This window comes from Ursus americanus, chromosome 6 (genome assembly GCF_024610735.1).
Source record: "Ursus americanus isolate L20-20 chromosome 6, mUrsAme1.1.p, whole genome shotgun sequence".
Lineage (NCBI taxonomy): Eukaryota > Metazoa > Chordata > Mammalia > Carnivora > Ursidae > Ursus > Ursus americanus.
The window spans coordinates 80,710,903-80,732,367 of record NC_142132.1 but is presented as its reverse complement, the minus strand read 5'-3'; the positions used below and the strand labels follow the sequence as shown (position 1 = coordinate 80,732,367).

Genomic DNA, 21,465 nt, shown 5'->3' with positions numbered 1-21,465 from the left:
TGCAGGTAAAGAGAAATGAAAATAAAGGGGCCATAGGTGAAGAAAAGCACACAGCTGTCCTTGTGTATGTGCATCTTTTTGTGTGTCTGTGTCTGTCTCTTTCTGTGACACACGCATGCGCACGGGCATGTAGACCCACTTTCCCCACATTAGTAGCTCTAACCATTAATCAGAAATGTTAAGTCATGACAGCAATTATCAGGAAAGGTGCGGTATCTCATTTAAGAGAAAAAGAAGGGTAGGGTAGGTCAGATAGCTCTGTACCTGGCCTGCATTTTATTTTATTTTTTTTTAAGATTTTATTTATTTATTCGACAGAGATAGAGACAGCCAGCGAGAGAGGGAACACAAGCAGGGGGAGTTGGAGAGGAAGAAGCAGGCTCATAGCAGAAGAGCCTGATGTGGGACTGGATCCCATAACGCCGGGATCACGCCCTGAGCCGAAGGCAGATGCTTAATTGCTGTGTCACCCAGGCGCCCCTGGCCTGTGCTCTCTTAAAGACTCAAATAAGTTTCTACTTAATTGAAAAATATTTGCAATCCTACTGATCCCTTCCAACTAAGCAAATCAAAACATTATTAGGAATAACAACCAAAAGATACAAGAGAACAATGTTACATATAATGTGAAATTTCAAATAAAAATCTTGAGTTTAAGGAATCATCACATTTTGTATGTGGGAGAGTGGTTGTCAAGTCACACTAGGAAGCCATGGAAATAATTGTTACAATTTTAATGCTTATGCACAGAATAAGCTCACACTGGGCTTGGGAAAAATAAATCCTGAACCTAAGTTCAAATGTCTTTCCTTCACTGTAACTCAGATGCCCAGTGACTCCTGTTAACTTCTAGGCAGTCAAAACGTCCAGCTCTCACCTCACCCAACTAAACTTCTATTTTCCCAGTATAGCTGATACCCCATGTCGTTGAAAGTGAACTGTGCTTTAATTCATGCAAAGGTGGAAGTGATTTCATGGATTATAGAAATATTTACACGTAGAATATTTTTGAATCCCTGATTGAGTATTTAATTGGCAAAAATTCAGATCATCTTTTTCAAAGTGATGAATATGTCAGATACAGTAGGGTTAATGGAATTTTAAAAAGCGAAATGGAATACGAAGGTATTAGATTCAAATAAAAATACCCTTCGATTAGCTTGAAAAGTATTCACTTCTGTCTAGTCTCCATAATATGAGAAAAAGTTTATACATTTTTTCTAGAGTTATTAATTATATTAGTTATTTTTGTCTTATTCCTCAAATTATTATTTTGATTACAGTGTAGTTAACTTACAGTGTTGGCTGACTCTTTTTCTTTTTAAAGATTTTATTTTTATTTTTTTGAAGAGATAGAGACAGCCAGAGAGAGAGGGAACACAAGCAGGGGGAGTGGGAGAGGAAGAAGCAGGCTCATAGTGGAGAAGCCTGATGTGGGGCTCCATCCCATAATGCCAGGATCACGCCCTGAGCCAAAGGCAGACGCTTAACAACTGCACCACCCAGGAGCCCCAAGGCTGACTCTTAATTAATAATTTTCATTGGGTTTTTTTGAATGACAGGTAGTTTTATTAGAGTCTAGTTGTCTTCTTCTTCCCCCATCTTACCAACGTTTTGGAGTGCGGGGGAGGTGATCTCAATAAAATGGGTGTTACTAGAATGAAACCTCTTCTATGAAATCCAGACATCCAGAGGGACTTATATCCGGATGGACTTCTCTAAGGGAAGATACAAATGCCTTCATGTACCAGCCATCAATCAGGAGAAAGCTCCTCCCACAGCTGGCCCCTGGGGGCTCATGCAAAATGGGAGAAATGACACTTCTTTGTAATGAAAGAATTCCCTTAGTCCTGTGGCCTCTGGGCTCTGGGGATCCTTTAGTCTTCTGATTTAGAAAGGGATAGCCTTGGTTATTAGAAGGCAGTATGTGCTAACCATTTACCTACCGAAGATATTGTTTAATCCAGCAGGAAAAAACTGTACTAACTCAGAACATTTGAGCATTTTCTGAAAGATATTTAATAAGAAAACTCCAGGGGAACTGATTTAATGTGTTGTTCCCACCACCAACAGCATTCTACTTCCCAAGAACAGCTGTACAATGGATTTGCCAAAATTGTAATTCATCACGTCAAAATTAACCTTTCCAAATATTTAAGAGGTTGAAATTTCAGCTAAATACAGTTTCAGAGGCTCATTAGATTTTCAAAAGTGTATCCTAGAATATCACAATTACATTTCAAAATGTGGTATTTGAAAATATCTATTTTGGATATTGTTATTGCATTTTTTTTCTATCTCAAATCAATGAGTTTTTAGTTGTGCAACACAACATGCCGTATTCTTTTTGTGGAAAGACAAATTTATTTTTCACAATGTTAGAGAGTCAATGAATTTGGGGAAAATACTAATCCAGACTCAAGAGCAAATTCATTTTCAAGCTAGGCTAGGAAAGAAATAGATTTTTTTTCTGTACTGAAATAGAAAAGTACCCTAAGCTGTACAATGCTGCATTTACCCTAGTTCTCCTATGAGAAACTCACACATGGCAAAAAAAAAAAAAAAAAAAAAAGGAAAAGAAGCATCAGAATGCATCTGCCTTCATGAAATTCATAATGTGTATCTGTTTTAATTCCTGAATGATCCCGTTGTAAAGATAATGGTAACATAGTACTTAGCCCAGTAATTCCCCAATTTATTTGAGCACCAAATCTCTTTTTTGAATATTGTGGAGCTCCTAGGACATTGGGTGCAGTCTAGAAAATGTCGTAAACACCTGTGAAGTGTCTTTTGATTGCTTGATTTTGTCTACTCTAAACACTAGCCTCTTGCTCATTTATCAAAATTCAGATATTTAAGATGGCTCACTATGACAATGCCAGCAAGAGTTAGTTTTTATATAAATGATAGTTTTGTGCCAAAAATTTTGAATCTCCAATATGGTGTTAAAATGTCTGTATTTGTTTATGCATATTATATACAATACACTGTAAATGATACAGAGTTCTAATACTAATTTCCTTTGCTTGCTACATGTGTGAGCACACACACACACACACACACACACACGCAATGGATAACAGTCTATAGCTAAGATGACCCCTGGTAGTGGTCCACTGGAGGTTCCTTTTGCGTCTGGATTTGAATAGTGTGTGATAGTCCCTTTTATGTCCCCTTGTTTCGTGACAGTGTCTCTAGGTATTTTGATTATCTTGTATCTTATAGAAGCATTTATGAATCTCAGACTCTGCCTGAAGTTCTTAAGATTCTTTGCTCTTGTTTGCTTGTTTGATCAACCATATTCCTGAGGGATCTGGCTTAGCCGTAGTATACTCTGAGAAGTGCTCGCCACTAAGAGTTTGCCAGGCATGACTTCAGTACTTCCTCTGGTCTGAGCTCTATGTCTATCTTGAAAGCAGTGTGGACTTAAGGGAACATTTAGGGCACACAGTCCTTACCTACAATCCTGTGAAAGAGCTAGATATATGAACAGAAAGTAGGGCTAACTTTTAATTACAGGGAACCACAGATGAAGCTAGCAGCCCAGAGTGGGAGTGTGGGGAGAGAGGAAGCACAGAGAGGGTGTCAGGCTTGGGGGATCCCGTCTGAGTTGGAGACAAGCTCAGCCTTCATATTGTAGAGGATTTGTTTCAGATGACTTTGATATCAGAATGTAATATCTGCTTATATTAAAAAAGTTGAAAACAAGAATGTTAGAGAGAGAAAAAATCACACAAATTCCCATTATTCCAAGACAGTCATGTTATCATTTAGATGTAGTATTTCCTCTCTCTTTTGTACAAATTATGTTATCATTTCTCTGAGCTGAGTTCATGGTTTCAACTTAAAGCTGTGGATGAGAAAACCAAGACACTGAATCAAGTGACTGCCCAAAGTCCAGACTCAGCTATGGCTAAGGAACATGGCTCAGGAAATTTCCTGAGTACTGAAAGGAAGAGTAAAGAAGAAGAAGAAGAAAAAAAAGGAAAAATTTGTTCTCCAAACAAGCAAACCCTAGGCATAGAGAAAAATCTACTTTCATTATTATTTTTTAAGAGTATATCTGCCTAAGGTGTTTTAAATTAAGCTAGAGTCATTACTAATTCTTCATCACCAAATCAGTTCCGTAGCGTAGTGGGTGAGCTTGGCCATCCTCCACATTCGGTAGTGGTCCTGTAAGGTGTTTCTCAGATGCCTAATGGAAGCCCCCCAGAGAATATCTTTATAAGAATCTACACTCCAGGCACATTTTTCCCCCTTAAAATTCATCCCTGGAAACATTGTTATTTGATCAGGCATTGTAACACTGGTTTGACCAAAAATAAGAAATACTCCTTTCTGGCTTTCACAGTCGTATTATGACTTAACTTCAGAGACAGAGAGAAAGACTGAGATTTAAAGGACTATAATTACAAGCCACCTGAGTAGGGACGACGGAAAGGTTACCTGAAGAAAAGGGTGATTAACATTTCCAAGCATGTGAACTGAGCCATTTGTGGCTGAAGGGTAGCATTTTAAAGATATAATATTGTTTATAAAATTAAGGAACTTCAAGACTGGACCTTTTCCTTTGTTACAGATTTTTTTTTGAACTTTTAAAGAATACAGGAAACCATTTGGTGGGTTAGACATTTTTAAAATCATAGTTTTATGGAGAAAATAATAGCAGTGCCTTTTAAGTCAGAATGTATTTTCCCACGTAGAGCAACTTTCTGAACGGAGCCTTTACTCGTTTTCACTCAATACAGCACCTTTACACATTCTTTCTCTGAACAGTAGTTACTGTTGTTTTTCCTAAAATGTGTTTTCCAAGGATTATCTCCCTCTTATGCCACGACATTGGAACATTAGCCAAAGTTTCTTTACAGTGTGCTCTTAGGGTAAAACTCTCTCTGAGGCCCAACAGATAATAAAGAGATAATGCTGGGAACACGGATTTTCTTGCCAAAAAATAAGATAGATAGATTGATTGATTAATAGATAGAAAGAGATAATACACAATTCTGGAAGGTGGGAAACAAAATTGCTACAACCTTTTTGATAAGTAATAGGCATGATCTACTTAAATATGAAGTATGAAGACCCTTTAACCCATAAATTACAGCTTTTGGAATATATAACTACAAAGTGAACATATGTATACACAAGGATGATTATTGCTGAATTGTTTCTAATAGAAAAAAAGGAAGCAATCCTAATCTCATGCACAGTAAAAGGATTGACTAAGTGTTGGCACTTTATCCTGAGGGGGTTCGATCAGCTCTTACAAACCATAAGTTAGGTCCGTATGGATTGATGAGGAATATGTGTCGTACTGTTTTCTGAGAAGAGCATATGCATAATAATATGAAAGTTAGGGTAACAGTAAAGGAAATGGGTATGCTGAATGTTAAGACAAAACATAGGGAACAATAAACACCAAACTATTAAATTCATGGGGACTGAATGTGGGCATGAATGAGGGAAAGACAGAAATCATTGATTTTTTTTTTTCTCTTTGTACAACCAGGTATGGTTTGGTTTAAGTGAGCTTTATTAGTTTATAGCTAAAAAAAGAAAATATTTTATTATGTATTATTATGCATGAATGGCCATTTAATTCCATTTCTAAATTATTAGGTTGCCTGGAATTCAGGCTCCAGAAAGAAAGTTAATGGTGAAACCTGGGTGAATAACACAGCCTCCTGCCCCCACCTTATTCTTTCCAGTCTGTTTCCATAGACTCCTTGGAATTATAGATAAGTTAGTCTCCTAGGCTTACTCATAAATGCATATATCAACTCATAAATACCTCCATATCCAATGGGGATAAAAAGGTGGAAAATAATAGTTTTTCTGTATAAAAGAAGAAGTTAAAATGTATAAACCCATGGCTCCTTTTCCTTCCCACCTCGTTCCTACTAGTAATACAGATTAACTACTTTTTGACCAACCTACCTCACCAGTTTTAGAAATATCATGATGAATCACATGTGATAAATGACCCTTCCACTCTTTATTTCAGATATAGGCCCCACATAATATTCATTGCTGTGCATTGCCTTCAAATTATGAAAGGAGCTGAGGTTTCGAGTCTTCTTTTTTATCCTTATACTGAAAGATGCTAGCAAACAAGGATATTTCTTTTGTCATCATACATACTCTACTGAAAGTTCAAATTTCATTTTAAATCCATCACTTCTAACCGAAGGACAAAATTCAGAAATGGTAAGATTTGGGCTAAATTCTTCTTTAGTTCTTTTTACCTTCAGTGTTCTAGAATTTGATGATTTTAAAGAAAAATAAAAATCAAATCTACAGGTGAAGCTCAAAATAAACTCCAGTAGATTTTTGTTTTTGTTCACTGGAGAGCTGAATATCAAATTGGAAGGGTATCAGTCTGCTCAGGCTGCCATAACAAAATACTCCCGACAGGGTGGCTTGAGCAGAAGCTCCTGTCTCACAGGTCTAGAGGCTCTGGGTCCCTGGTCAAGGTTGGTTTCTGGTGAGGTCCCCCTCCTTGGTTTGTAGACAGTGCCTTCTCCTTGTGTCCTCACATGTTCTATTGTCTGAAAGAGGGAGAGATTGAGAGAGCTGCCCACACGAGCAAGAGACAGAGACCGAGAGAGAGCAAGGGCAGGACAGGCAGAGGGAGAGAAAGAATCCCAAGCAAACCCCACACGGGGCTTGATCTCATGACCCTGAGATCATGACCTGAACCAAAATCAAGAGTTGGATGCTCAACCAATTGAGCCACCCAGGTGCTCTTCTTCCTCCTCCTATCAGGACACCAGTTCCATGGGATTAGGGCTCCACCTGTATGACCTTATTTAACCCTTGTTACCTCTTTAAAGGCTCCATCCCCAAATATAGTCACATCGTGGGGCTTAGGGCTTTCAACATTTGAATTTGAGGGGGACAAAATTCAGTCTACTACAGGGAGAAAAACATAGGATACTGTGGGATACTAACTTTGTGTAGATTTTATGTTACGCTAAGTTTCTCCTTTGTAAGTTTTCCTCGTGTCTTTTAGAACAAGAAACAAATTGAACTGACATTTAACTGCCTACTCCAGCCAGCAGGCATAATCTATAGAGTCTGATTTTAGAAGGTCATGAATTATTTCATAAAATTGTTAAAATGTCTTTATATTTAACATACTATGTGACATATGTCCATATATCTTTCTCAAAAGTGACATTTAAAACTCTGCCTTTTTAGAAGTTTTTCTTTTGCTTTTTAAAATAGCTAATGCTGAATGAACTGGCTAAACGTGTTAAATTCTAGTAAACATCAGTTTCTGTTATTTAACTGGCCCTGTAGAAATACCAGTTAGTTGATAGTAAAGATTTTTTCTTCTACTTCGTGAGAAAAAATTAAAGCACACAAGAATCACATCTAATTACAGAAAGAGTCAGCCAATAGTGTTAATATTATTAGAGAAGCTCCTTTTTGTTACTTTTCTGTGCACAGAGAAATGTGAAATTGCAAACTTTGGATAATACTCTTCACACTGTTTCCTACATCTTGTCGAATCTAGCCTCCAACTTTTATCTCCACAGTATGAGATTAGGTTTGTGGAAATTGGATTGAGAAGCAGTCCTTTTCCATGGATAGGATAAAGTTTTCTTCTCCCATTCCGTTTTCTGCCAAAATTGAAATGGAGAGCAATAATACTTTTCTCTTCATTTAATTGTCTGTCGATACTGCCTGGAATTTCCAGAACTCTTGGTGTAATGAGTCTTTATAAGAATCTCCGTAGCCACTCTTGCTGCCCTCAGGCTCGGGGAGCTGTAAGAATTGAAAACTGCCAGCCAGTAAGACTCAGCCCTGCACAGAAGCTGTGCAGTGAATAAGCAGATTCATCCCCTCTACTTGGTGGCTTCTGGGAATCGTGTAACCTCCGAGAGATCTCGGGTGGGTCTCGGTGAGACAGCGTTTACAATTCATCGTCCTCACATCCCTGTTCGCTCTCCTCGTCCTTATTTAAAATAGATGCCCTCCACCCCTACGTCAACACACTTCTGAAAGCAAGGGACCCAGTGATCTGCTTCACCATTACCAGTGGACTCACTCCAGATTATTGAACTTGCCCGTGTTCCCAGACGCTGGCTGAGGTCTTGTCAGCTCATAGGAGCCACTGAGTCTGCTACCACCCTGATGGTTCCTGATGGAACCTGCCTTGAAGACTTCTGAAATTGTGTTCTTTGTCAACCTGGCCCACTGGACATCATCCTGGCTTTGCAGTAACTCCTTCGACACCGCAGGGTGGTAGCATTCCTAGACAGCAAACCCCTGAAGAATGCCATTCCCACTTACTGTCACTTCCCTGCCAGAGCGTGATGTTCTCAGGAATTCCCAGGGAGAATCTGTCTACCGTAGAGCGCTCAGTGTCCACTAAGAACTCTCATTGTTCTGCTCTGACCAAGGTCCGTTGCCTATCAAAACAGGCAAAGCAACGTCTCAAAAACGTAGATATTGGGAACCTGTTGTACCTCGACCCATTCAAACCAGGAGTTGTGTTAATTTTATGTCTTGGATGAAGTAAAGTAAGAAGGAATGGACAGAGAAGGGAAAGGGCAAATGGAAAAAGATGAAGCAGCACCAAATTTTGTCTCAATCCCTGTAGAGCTGTGGTTCCCCTACACTGAGCAAACAGGGGGCTATTTGTGTATCTATAAAATGTAGACAACAGATAGGCTGTGATGATGACATGGTTGGGTGTACAAAGGGCTTGCAGTAGCCCCTGGAAGATGGTAAGCATTCAGTAAATATTCATCATCACTGTTGTTGTCACAGCTACGATGATGTGCGACTGGAAGTGGACAGGGTCCAAGCTTGGACAGCAGCTTTACCCGTCACTCACTGGACAACTCTGAGACAGTTCCTGAGCTTCATTTGCAAATTGGGGATTATAGCAGAGGAATGCATAATTTCATTCATAAGAACAATTTCATGTTTTAGGTATCTCTGTCTTTCAGGGTGCCTGGGTGGCTCAGTCGGTTAAGCATCTGACTCTTGGGTTCAGCTCAGGTCGTGAACTTGTGGGCTGTGGAATCGAACCCTACGTGGGCTCCACACTCAGCAGGGAGTCTGCTTGAGGATTGTCTCTCTCTCTCCCTCTACCCCCCCCTCATGTGCTCCCTCATTTGCTCTCTCTCAGGTAGATAAATCTTTCTAAAAAATCTTTAAAAAAAATAATTATCTCTGTCTTTTCTTGTCTGGATGGGATGGCTTAAAAAACGAGAAGATGGACTTTGAAGGAACTAGTTAGGGTAAAACACGACATCTGAGTGAGCACAGATACTTAGTGAATCCTGTTTTTAAATAAGAAGTTAATGCAAACCAGACTTAGCATAATATATACATTTTTAGAACCGTATTTATCCTATTCCCATGAAACAGACTGTCAGGCACAACTTTGTCAAAACACTTGTTATTTTGGTCTTCAGATAAGGCAAGTTATAAACTAAAACTATATTGTGAAATTAAAAAGGAATATTCTGTATCTTAAGAGACTCGGATCTGATTTCAGCTGAATACAAGAAGTTTAATTAGTTAATTAAGCTTATTTATTTCGGAGCTGTGAGCAGGTAGGATGCTGTCTAAATCAGACGGCTGCGGGTTGAGTTATCATTCACTTAGATTGCAAAACATCTGCTCAAGTGGTCTATGTCTTCCAGGAGATGAGAGCAGTACGCACGCTCACAATGATTAGAAAGTAGGCATATAATGACTTTTTGGAAAAGACTGAAGGAAATGGGACCATTCAGACGGTTATACTTAAAGTCCAGACCTGCCACCTCATTGCTACTTCACTACGTCTGTAAATACCCAAAGATGTGACAGAAGGAAACTATTTAAGGATATTAACAAAAACACTTACCTTTCTCTATACACATCCTAGAGGTGATATTGTGTTGGCCTACGGAAGGAAGCATCTCATCTGCCCTTCCTTAATTATCGTTCTGTCTCAGGCTTTGTGTTCCTCTTTATTTGGCTAACTGCATGATTATGACAACAATCTCTGAAATCGCCAGTCATATTTTCATTTTATAACCCTTTGAACCATGTTTGCTGGGATTTGGGAGAGCCTGTCATCTGTACTCAGAGATTTGAAGCTCACCCCTAAATGAACGTCATGTGCAATTAATTTGCAATAGAAGTAATTTGAAGTTAGGATGAAAGCCAGTTCTCTCACTGATTCTCAAAATGAATGCTTTGCCGAGTCTAACACTAGAGAAACTTCAAGATACTTCAAGGTATTCAATCTCAATTATTGTTCTCCAGTTCATTTAGTGAACGAGGTATTTTTATTAGCAGACATTTTAATGACTGAGTTGTGTTTATTTTATCATTAATTGTGTAACTTAATTTTATTTTATTGAGGGATATGTACTTATTAAAATGATCTGATTCCATGTTGGGCATGGAATGTAGGCATGTTGGGACACCTCCTTGTAAATTAGGGAGATGTGTTCTGGAGAACTGTTAACTTTAATGATAAAATCCATATAACAAATATTTACTGAGCAGCTGCTATGTGCAGGACACTTAGCAGGTTACAGTGAGAGGACTGACCTGTGGCTCTGTGGGATTCACTTGCCCTTGGGCTCATTAGCTTCTAGAAGGAATCAATGGTGAAAGATGAAGCCTAGGCTCACTGGCCTGCCCCACATAGCCGAAAATGCCTGTGCATTAGAGACCAGAGGCTGAAATGTCTATATCCTCCCACTGAAGTGTTATTTGATGACTTTCCCACCACTTCTTCCAGTATGAAGGGGAATGTCAATACTGCCGCATATTCTCTTGAAGTTCCAGTTGCTCGTACGTTATTTCCTGAAGAGATGCTGGGGGCTAGAAAAGGATGCTCTCTAGGACAATGCTTCTCAAACTGATGCAGGACGAGTGACTTTTCTTTCTTTTCCTTTTTCCCAATCCTTTGTGGATGGACACTTAAAAAAAGAGAGACGTGCAAAACACGAATCTATTTTTTACTATGAATGAAACGTTTCTTTCCATCTCTAGGCTTATCTTGTAGACCCTACTCTCAGAGGCTGCCCCAAGCTCCTCTGGTCATATGCACCTCAGGAACCCTCAACTTTTCACCTCACGACCTCTTCCTGTGCTATCATCTGACTTCACTGTCACCCCCCAGGAAACTACAAGGTCCTCCTTTTAAAAATCCAGCAACATCTCAACATCTTCTCAATCCCCATCTCGAAGTTCTCCCATAGCCCTTACTATTCCCTTCTGACCTTGCATTCCCAGTGACGTCCTTGCCACGAACACACTTCCTTCGTTCTTGGTTCGTGGAACTTGGTGCCTCTTTTTCTTTCTCTAGTCAACATTCTAAAAGCTTCCCAAGGTCCTGGCCTAAATGTCAGGCTCTGTACACTTTAAAAATGTGAGTGCCAGTGTCCGAAATGGGGTTGGGGGATTTTCTTTAAGATTTGACTCTAACCCTGTGTGAGAAGTGGGCTAAGCAGGGCTGGCTGTGTGTGTGTGTGTGTGTGTGTGTGTGTGTCCGTGTCTGTGTCCCTGTAGCGGCTGGAGAAGGTTCTTCTTAGAAGGAGCTTCTAAGGGCAGTAGATAGTACTAACCCACTGGCTAAAAAGAGAATCCCATCACTAACATATGAAATGAAGGAATGTGCAACTTCTATTGTGTTTTCTTCTTGCTTTATGTTCCTTCACTGTCACCGCATCTTTGGCAGGTGTGAGGAGTGGAACTATATACAAAGAGCCTTTTGTAGAAAGTCAATATATGCATTTCTTCTGCCAATGACAGGGACCCTCACTCTCCGACCGCGTGTATCCTCATCTGTTACATGAGATGGTGAGGCACCATGATCTATGAGATCACTTTCACTAGAAAATTCTGTATTTTCTGACATTTCCTCAGATCTTTTTGTGTAACCTATTGACTTTTCCCCTCCGAGGACTATGTGTTAACTGCATTTTCTTAATTCTTTTCTAGCACCTATGTTCTGATCAGAGGCCAACTAAATGACATTCAGAACTTCCACTAAGGTACTGTAAGGTAAGATCTTTTTTGGGGGTTGAGTTCTTTGCTTTAATAAAAGGATTTATGGCTTGAACAGTGAAACAGATTAATGAGGAATAGGAATTTCTAAGTTGGTGTCTTTCAGTGTGATTTCTAATTCCTCTCTGGGCATCTTAATATAGCTACACAGTAGTGCTTGATTTTTGCATCTTAGTAAAGATACTTTTTTGGCTTATTTGCTGATCATATTCAAGATTACAGTGAAAGCATGTTTGTTAAAATATGAAATAAATTAATTTTAAATACTCATTTGTATCATAGCAGTATGGGGTTATTGGAAATTAATGCAAAATGTTTGAATTTTTAACACATATAGAATCTTATAGCTCGTCTAATTCATAGAAGCTTAAATATTGTCCCTTGATTTATATCATCTTATCCAAAATGCTGTACAAAATCTGATAGTGAATATAAAGAGTGACACTGTAAGAAGGTTCAATCTCCTTTAAACATTGTTAATACTTTCTCTATTCAGCAAACAGTGCTACTGGCCTACCTAATATCCCTTCTCCCTTCCAAATAATAATAATAATAATAATAATAATAATTCTGATGTTTTTAAGGAGAGCGAAATGCCTAGTTTAAAAATCTTTGCCTTTCCTGACTCTTTTCCTGAAGCCACATAACCCAGTTCTGGCTAATGAACTCTGGATGGTGAGCCCCAGGGAGGGCTTCCCTTCCTGAATTTATTCCCTTTCTGAAATAAAAGAGCAGGGTTTCAAGAGCGGAATATCTTTGGAACATTTTCCTTGTTATGACTCCATCTTCCTACCTGGAAAGCTCTTCTAAAATTTGAAGCCACAGATTTTAATTTATGGGGGTTACAGTGATGACAGTCAATGCCATTAAAAGGAGAATTTGTTACCTAGAGTGAGAAAAGGGCCACTCCCTGTCACCAGGGCCACCTGAGGAAACACCAGGTTTGACCTGGTGGCAGAAGAGAATGAGGAGAAGGTCTAAGTCAGAGCCTTTACTGGGAGTGTCTGTAGGGAATAGCTATGCAAGGGTCATAGGGGTGGTCTCTGGCCACCCCGTCCCAGGCACTGAGTGACTTAGAGCTGGGGAAACCCTGGCTTGGGGTGTGAGAGTTAGAGAATTGGGACTGTAGATCCAGGATTGCTTGGTTTACATATGAAAGGTGTGCTCTGGGCCATGGCCTTTGCTATCTCAAAGAACTGGCTAGCCCTGGGAAAGGCAGCCTCTCTCTGGGCATCAAGCTTTTAAGATCTCAAAACATCATAAAATACAGAAAGTAAAAACCATGGTGAGTACCCAGCACAGCCCCCATCTCGTAATCTCAAGGACAAAAACCACAGCCGGAGATGTTCGAGCAGGGAGATAAATGAACTTGACTCTTTGATGACGTTCTTGCACTCTCCTGAGCCTACCATCAGCTCTCCTGTGGCTTGACCCAGATTTGGTTAGGTCCCCTGACATTGGGAGCCAATGCAGACATAGCTGATTCATGGGCATTCAGATCCGGACGTTGTGCTAGACATGCCTGTTTAATCTTCACAGGAGTGCCGTCGGGGTGTTAGTATCCCCATGTACAGATGGGGAAACTGATGTTAAAAACTGTGTCCTGTGATCATAGGGGTCAAAGGCAAGGCTTGAACTGGACCTGTCAGGCACCCTTCCTGGTGCTCTGCTACCCTGATGCTTGTCCTGACAATAACACAGAATTCCCATTGGATTATCCACTTATAAAACTAAGTGAACTGAGACTGTGCCAGATAGATGAAAGAAAGAAAGAAAGAAAGAAAGAAAGAAAGAAAGAAAGAAAGAAAGAAAGAAAGAAAAGAAAGAAAGAAAGAGGGAAAATTCTAATTGGGGGAACCAAGATGAATTAGAGTTGCCGATGAAAGCAGGTGAAGGACATATTAATTCCAAGATGGGTTGTTTTGCTTTTTAAAGATTTTTTTGAAATAAATGTTTAGAAATAATGGTCTCGATATGGGCACCAAAATTCAGCTTTTAACCTACAGTCCTGATGTTAAATATTCTCCTTCTAACAGTCTCTGTTACTTCATTCATACTTACTGGGTTCAGGGGAAAAAATGCAGGTAAAAGATAAATTATATAAAGAAACACCTTTCCAAAGAAAGTCATGCACGATATTGAATAAGGTACTGAGCTGAGTCAGGGAAGGACAGGGAAGGAGGTGCTTGGGTAATGGAAAAGTCTCTGGGCTGGAAAATACGAGAGGGGCAGTGCAAGTGACAGCCAGCTCTACTGAGGCTTAAAAATGCCATCTCACCTCTCTGGACCTTTGTTCTTTATTTGTAAATTGAGGGTGTCAGATATTCTGATATTCTCTTAGTGTAAAATAATAGCTTACCTCGTCGGATCTCCTTTGCGAATGAGGGGACATGCTGTCTCTGCTAAAGCTAAGCTTTCTTTTTGGCCTTTGAATCTATGCGTTGTCGGTGATTTTCCTGTCCCTTTCCTCTCTTTCAAATAGATCCTGAATCTCTTCATTTCTTTCTGTGTCTTCTGTTACGACCCTTCCCCAAGTCATTCTGTCTTGCCTGGACCACTTGTGTGAACTTCCTGATGGTCTCCTGGCTCCCATTCTTGCCTTAGCAAAATCCGCCCTGTGTGCAACGGCCGGTGCCTGGGGAACCCACGTCACGTCTTGTGTTCCCCCTGCTTGAGACCTGATCAAAACCCTTCAGCTCCTTCCCCTACATCAAGGGCAACACTCCAATGCACAACTATGACTTAAACATCCCATACTTTTCTCCTTGTCTCCCAGCTTCTGTGTCTGTCCTTTTTACCGTTCTGTGCGTGTTTCTTTGTGTTCTTGCCCCATTCCCGGGGCCCTTCCCATTCACATCTCAGCAGCTGCAGCCTTCCCTAACCACTCTGTAAATGAGCACTAGCCTGGGCACCCAAAGTGAATTCTTTCTAAATACTAGAAATGTTCTTTTGTAAAATACCCCCTATGGTAAAAATACCTACACACACAACTTAAGGGATTTAGGCAAGACATGAAGAATTCGGCCACATTTGTACAGTTTGTTATCTCTCGCCGTAGAATGGTCTAAGCTCTTGCGATGGCAGGGCCTTGTCTGTTTCTTCGTTGCCGAAACCACGGTGCCTGTAAGGATGCCTGTTCCCTGTGAGAAGCTTCGTAAACATTTACTGAATGAATGAATGGAGAGGCAGAGAATGCCATAGGTCAGATATCCCGGAAGAAGTTAAGCAGTGCTTATAGATGTCTCCCATGAGTCTACTGCTTAGGAAGGAGGGGAAAAATAATTAAGGTAAAGATGAAAAGAAAAAAAAAAACCCTTCAGAGGAGAGGGACAGCCAGCCATGCAGACAGAAGCAGCAGCACCTTTGGGAGGGATCACTTTGGGTACTCTCCCCAGCAGCGTTTTTGATCTGGGAGGATGGGCGGCAGAGGCCAGTCCTTTGGATCTCACATAGATGTATGAGCTAAGCCCGGCACATAGACGATCAGAAATGTTTGTTGAGTGAAGGCCCCAAAGAATGAAAGAATAAGTTATTGAACTGCTAAGAGCCTTTTGCCTTTTTTTTTTTTAAATGGGCATGATACTATTCCCTGGATGCCAATATTCAGTCCATGTTAGTAACAGGCATTCCAAGTACACTGAGTGTGAAAAATGCTCCACGAAGCAGAATTCAGTTACGGTGCTAGGCGTCTCCCCGAGAGCATTTCAGAATTCATTCCATCATCACGTAAATTGTCACAGTGTATCCAGAGTGGCACACCGTGCTAATGTATTTAACATGCTGATGGGAAAATGGAAACTAGAAAAATGTCTTATCTGTCAATTAAATAATGTAGCCTCGTGGTTGGATTACAGCAACTCGGGGCCTTTTTGTTTTCTGCCAATTGAGATTTGACAGCTGTTTATAAAATATTTACATTCTGATTTCAGTCACATTGACAGCACTTTTGGGTCTTTGAAAGATGATAATTACATGTTAGAAAAATGTTAAAAAAATTTTTGAAGCTGATCTGTTGAGGGAAAAATCTGTTTTTTTCAAATTGTACAAAGGAAGGAAATGTTCTTTATTAAAAGATTTATTTCTAATAAAATTCAGAAATAATAGGTTTTTGTGATCCAAAGGCATACTTCCTACAATGTGAGGGAATATTCTTCTCCAGCCTGCCTGCTCTGGGCACCTTAGCTGTTCTTAATCAGCTCTGTCTCGCTAGATACATGCTTCTCACCTTTTTTCACTTTATTGTGCACCTGTAATGTTTGTGTGGTACGTGGGTAAATTAGACAGGATTTGGGAGCATCTATATGGAATTTTGCAGAAAAAAATCAATACATATTCTTAGTATTGAAAGAAGAGAAAATAAGAGTTGGGAACAGTACTAAGTATAGAATTTATATAGAGTTTTCCAATAAAATACTTTCAAATGTTTTCATGAGAAATGTAAATTTACATATAACTTTTTCTTATCAGGTATTATGTTAGAAAGAGTGACTTAAAATTCTTGATCAATGGTCTGTCTGAAGTCTTGACAATCACTGTCTGTGTGATGCATTTTTTTTTTTAAGATTTTATGTATTTGTCAGAGAGAGAGAGACAGAGCACAAGCAGGGGGAGCAGCAGGCAGAGGGAGAAGCAGACTCCCTGCTGAGCAGGGAGTCTGATGCGGGACTGGATCCCAGGACCTTGAGATCGTGACCTGCGCCGAAGGCAGACGCTTAACCTACAGAGCCACCCAGGTGCCCCTCTGTGTGATGCTTTGTAAGAACAAGTAGATGATAGAAAATTTAAGACCTATTTTATAGCCATTCAGGAGTGTCCTATGATTGAAATTATGTTTCAAGAATCCTACAGCTATTACTTTCTTTCACTGACAAATGCTATGTTGAAATTTCTTAAGGCAAATGATTTTGGAATCCAACCTAACTTTTTTAGTATCAGGTATTTTAAAACTTCTTTGAAAGCATAGATTCTTCTATAGCCATCACCCTGCACATAGCTTGGATGCCACCAAAAGGGCAAAAGTGGGCTTGAGCCTATCTGTGGAACCAGGAGGAAAAGTACAGTTGGAGGCCCTGGGCCCACCCCCGGCTCTTTCCTGCTCCTCCAGGAGCCTCCTCTGGGGGCATTCATGTGGACACTCACCCTGGAAGTCTGACGTGCTCCTTCCCCACTGTGTCACAGCTGTCCCTTGGCCAGTCATTGGGCCCCAGGGGCACTTGAGGATACATCTGGGGAAGACACCAAGTATGCCCTAAGCACTAAGCAGACCTGAGCCTTTGGCACAGGATTCCAGGGACCTACAGATATGAAGCTGGTCTAGAAGAAAGTGACTCCCTATGGGCATTTCCCTTGCAGTGGGCATTTCATGGCCACAGGAAATCCAGAGTGGACCCTTGGATGCTGCACTCAACACTACTGTGTATACACCTGTTAAAATACAGAAGGGCTGAGGTGGGCCCAAGCTTTGGCATTTCTGACGTGCTCCCTGATGAGGCTGATGCCGACACGGACCGCGCACTGAGTGAGACGGTGATGCAACGGGACCATAGGGACATGGCAGTGGGTCCCACTCCCTAGGTTGCAGGGCGGTGCTGGACAGAAGTATCAGCTTTAGGCGAAGATAGAGACCTGGGCCTGCCACAAGGAGCTGTCCTCACCCCCCAGGATCCCCCAGCCTGGCTCCTTTGCAGCCCTTACCCCTCCCAATTCTGTATCATGCCCCTTGGCAACCTGTACCACCAGCTTTACCTCCCAGGGCTCACAGCCCCTTGGGCATGAGAGCAGCAGCTCGCTCTGTGGCTGGGCACTGAACTTGATGTCCAGGTGGCAAGGCCCACCTTGGCTCTGCTCAGAGCATCTCAGAGAGGCAGCAGGTGCCAGGCATCCCCATCATGCTTGCAGCTGTGAGAGCTCAGCACCAGCCTGCCCTCTGGGGGACTGGTGCCTCCACCCTGGCCCTGCTGGCCACAGAGGGCTCTCAGGGCATCTGTGGGTATCCTACCCCGTAGGGCACTGAAGGCCCCCATGTGTGAGAAGCCCTGCAATCAAGTTCAAAAAGGCACATTAGGGGGAAGTAGTAAATCCAATAGTTTTCTAGCAAGATTGCAATACATTAAATGGGAGTAGATTAAAAAGTTTTCAGAAATGACCCAAACAAAAGCAGTGCATTAAAAAAAAAAAAGACTGCATTCTCAAAGGAACAGTTGAACTAAAGGGAAAAGAACATCCAAATCAAGAACAAAATAAAACAAAATAAAAGGAACCTTTAGGAAACAAAAAACATCCATGTTATGCTATATGCAAAAGAAATAAAATGCCTCCCTCAAAGTTGATTAAATTATCAAAAGATATCACAGAATCCCATTTAAAACAAACACACAAACGGTAGCAGGAGATGGGAATCAAAAATAAAATAAATCTTATGGGATAACTAGAAAAACATAACAAAAAGCAGCTCTCAAAAGCTAGAGTAATCAGGTAAAGTCACAGAGGTCATTCATTTCATAAAAATCCAAATGTGGAGGTGACACTTTTTAACTAGATAGGTGACACTTTTTAACTAAAAGTGGTTTTGGACATAGTTCCATAACATACAGAAACTCAGTCACATTCCAAGAGAAATAAAAGAGCTTGTTACAATAAAAACATTGTAGAAAAGAACGTGAAAACCAGAGGCACAGTCTTCACACCAAATGTCATGCAGCGTGCATGCAACTATAAGAAATCAATTCAAAGCACATAGAAGAATGACTTGGAAAAAACAAAGATCTCATAATGTGATAAAAGTCCAAAGCTGTGGACTAGCTATATTTACATTCCAGCATATCATGGGGTGGGGGGAGAGAAAATTCCATTTATACATCTTCTTAGAATGCAAATTCTGTCCAGTTTTCTTTTCAGCAAAATAGTTATTCAGTTCCTGCTGTATGTTGCTAAGATAAAAATCTTGGATGATCTGTACCCATGCTTTAATACCACAGCTTCCTTCCTTAAAGAACATGCAGTCCAGTTTGGATGAGAAGCTAGACACATTTTTGTAATGATGTCAGTGTTAAATATAAGACCTGATATAAGCAATGTAACTAAGTAGTTTAAGTAGCAGAGATCCCGACCCTGTGGTTGTCATGGTTTGTAGCTTTAGCCTGTTTGATGAGGTTGTGGAATACAGGTGAGGCTCAGTGGGGTGGAGTCCAGAGCCGACGACCAAGAAAGAATTCTTGAGACGCCTATGGTGCAAAATGGTGATTTATTAAAGCACGGGGACAGGACCTGTGGGCAGAAAGAGCTGCTGCCCCGGGTTGTGAGGGGTGGCTGATTATATACCATGGGGTTGGGGGAGGTGAAGAAAAAGGAAGGTTGAGAAAAAACTTTCATATGTTAAAGAAGATTCACAAGATACCGGAGGCCTGGCCATTGTCAAGTTAAGGTTGTTTTTCCCTCTAGCAAGGCATTAGCATGAAGATGGTTGGGAGCTTCCGGGAGGCTTCAGATTATAAGGACGTTTAATTGTATCTACATTCCCTTCTGGAAGCTAGGTTATTGACAGAAATGCTTTGTTCCTGTAGACCGTTAAAACATTTGTAAACTGAGGGAGACTCAAGTCTTGCATGATTGTGGTCTCTATAGGCTAACTATTTCCTTTTTCCTTTAGGGCAGCCAGGAGTGTCTGAGGAATGTCACATACATCCCATGGGGTGGGGGGGCTTGCGGGGTGTCAGTTTCTGCTTTGTCCTCAGCTTGCCTTCTGTTCCCTAATCACCTGTGCTGTTTGCTTTCTCCTGCGTCTTCACACTTTTCCATTCTGTTGATGACTCACCTTTCATAATGTAAATGTAAAATGGGTTCACACCATAAAGAAGAAGCAGACAACGCCCTGCCTAGGTTCTCTTTTGATTTCTGTCTCTCTGTCCTTCTCTTCCTCCAACCCTCACTGACCCTAATTCTTTCCTTAGGTTTTCTCCTCCCTGCATTCCTGAACCCACTGCAGACTGGCCTCTGGGTCCCCAGCTTCACTGGGAATGCTACTGCAGAAATGAGCGGAGATATCCTAGTAGTTGATGAACCCCAGCAAGTTTTGATCCCTAACTTTCCTGATGTCTCTGCAAGTTTTGTTGCCATTGGCCATTGGCCTTTTTGAAATTCTGTTTCCTTGGTTGCAAGGAACTTCCCTCTCCTTGAATCTCATTGTAACTCTTTCCCCATCCTCAGTTTGTCCTTCTCTCTCCTTCATTCCTTCTTTCCTTCCTTCCTTCTCTCTCTCTTTTCTTCTTCTATCACCTGCCTGACTGCAAATCCTCTTCTCTGCCCCCACAAAGCTCTGTTCAGAATTCTTACGTCACTTAACTTCCAGGCTTAGACTATAATTTTAGCCCACTGCCTCAGATTTGTGTCCCTAGCTTAGACTAAATCTTTGCCTAGTCCACATCAATATATCCAACCAGACAACTCTCGCTACAGGTTTTTACCACCTCCTCCGTAACCAGAACAGCAGAACTGAACACCCCTGTTCCTCTTGCGTTCCCTGGTTCTCCATGTCTCTGTCCTACAGTTCTGTGCGTCATACAGGTGCAAACCAGAAACATCCCTTTATCTTTCTGAAGTGAAAAATCTAATCAGAGTTCAAATTGAGCCACTTCCTAGCTACATGACCTTCCACATTCCTCAACTTCTATGGCTCTCAGTTTTCTTATCTATAAAATGGAAAAAATAGTTAACACCTGCCACACAGAGGTGTTGTGAAGATAATCAATGGCACATTGTAAGCCCTCAATAAATATTAACTGTTGCATTGTTTGAAATAGACTCCCCATTGACTTAAAAAGAAAAAAAAAACTAGTCTTCTTAGCTTGTAATTTGATTTTTTGCTGAATTCTCAAACCTCACTTCTCCCATTTCCCAGCTGCCACCCTGCTATCTGCCCTTAAGAAGAAATGCTCTAAGGGGCTGTGCTCTGCCCCACCCTCCCCCATACTCACTGGTGCCTCTTCCTGGCATTAGATTATGGCTTAACCATGATCATTTCCACCGATCCTCCAAGTGTATGGGGGGTAGCTTTCCTTGCTTTTGTCTCCCCAAGTCTCGACTAGTGTTCTTCCACATGCTTTGAAAGCCTCGACCTTAGAGATGATTCACTCTGCATTGCCATTGATGGTGCGTTTTTGTCTGCATCTCTGTACTGTCAGCTCCTTGGTGGTAGAGGATGCACTATTTATCTTTAGGTGGGAGTGGTTTTGAAAAGAAGTATAACCACAGGATGTGGACAAAAGAGAATAAGCGTAAGACACACCAATGGGACGCCTAGAAACGGCCCTAGATAGAAGGGAATCAGCACCCTTTCCTCTTCAGTTGAGTCTGAGATAGCTGAAAAGGGGCAGGTTTGAAGAGGAGAAGGCAAAAGGGAATATGGCGATCTTGAGACAAAGCTAACCCAAAGGGGGGGGGGGA

The 21,465-nt window shown here is 41.0% G+C and overlaps 1 protein-coding gene across 4 annotated transcripts in view; it reads left to right on the top strand.

Moving 5' to 3' along the window:
* CHRM3 (cholinergic receptor muscarinic 3) overlaps nt 1-21,465 on the top strand; it is a 474,740-nt gene that overhangs the window by 202,220 nt on the left and 251,055 nt on the right. For 3 of the 4 annotated variants that reach the window (XR_015724882.1, XR_006780532.2, XM_087863157.1), the window contains exon 3: nt 11,959-12,021. The gene's annotated coding sequence lies outside the window, so the exon portion shown is untranslated. The remainder of the gene's footprint in view (nt 1-11,958; nt 12,022-21,465) is intronic. The other variant, XM_087863158.1, reaches the window with a different exon arrangement.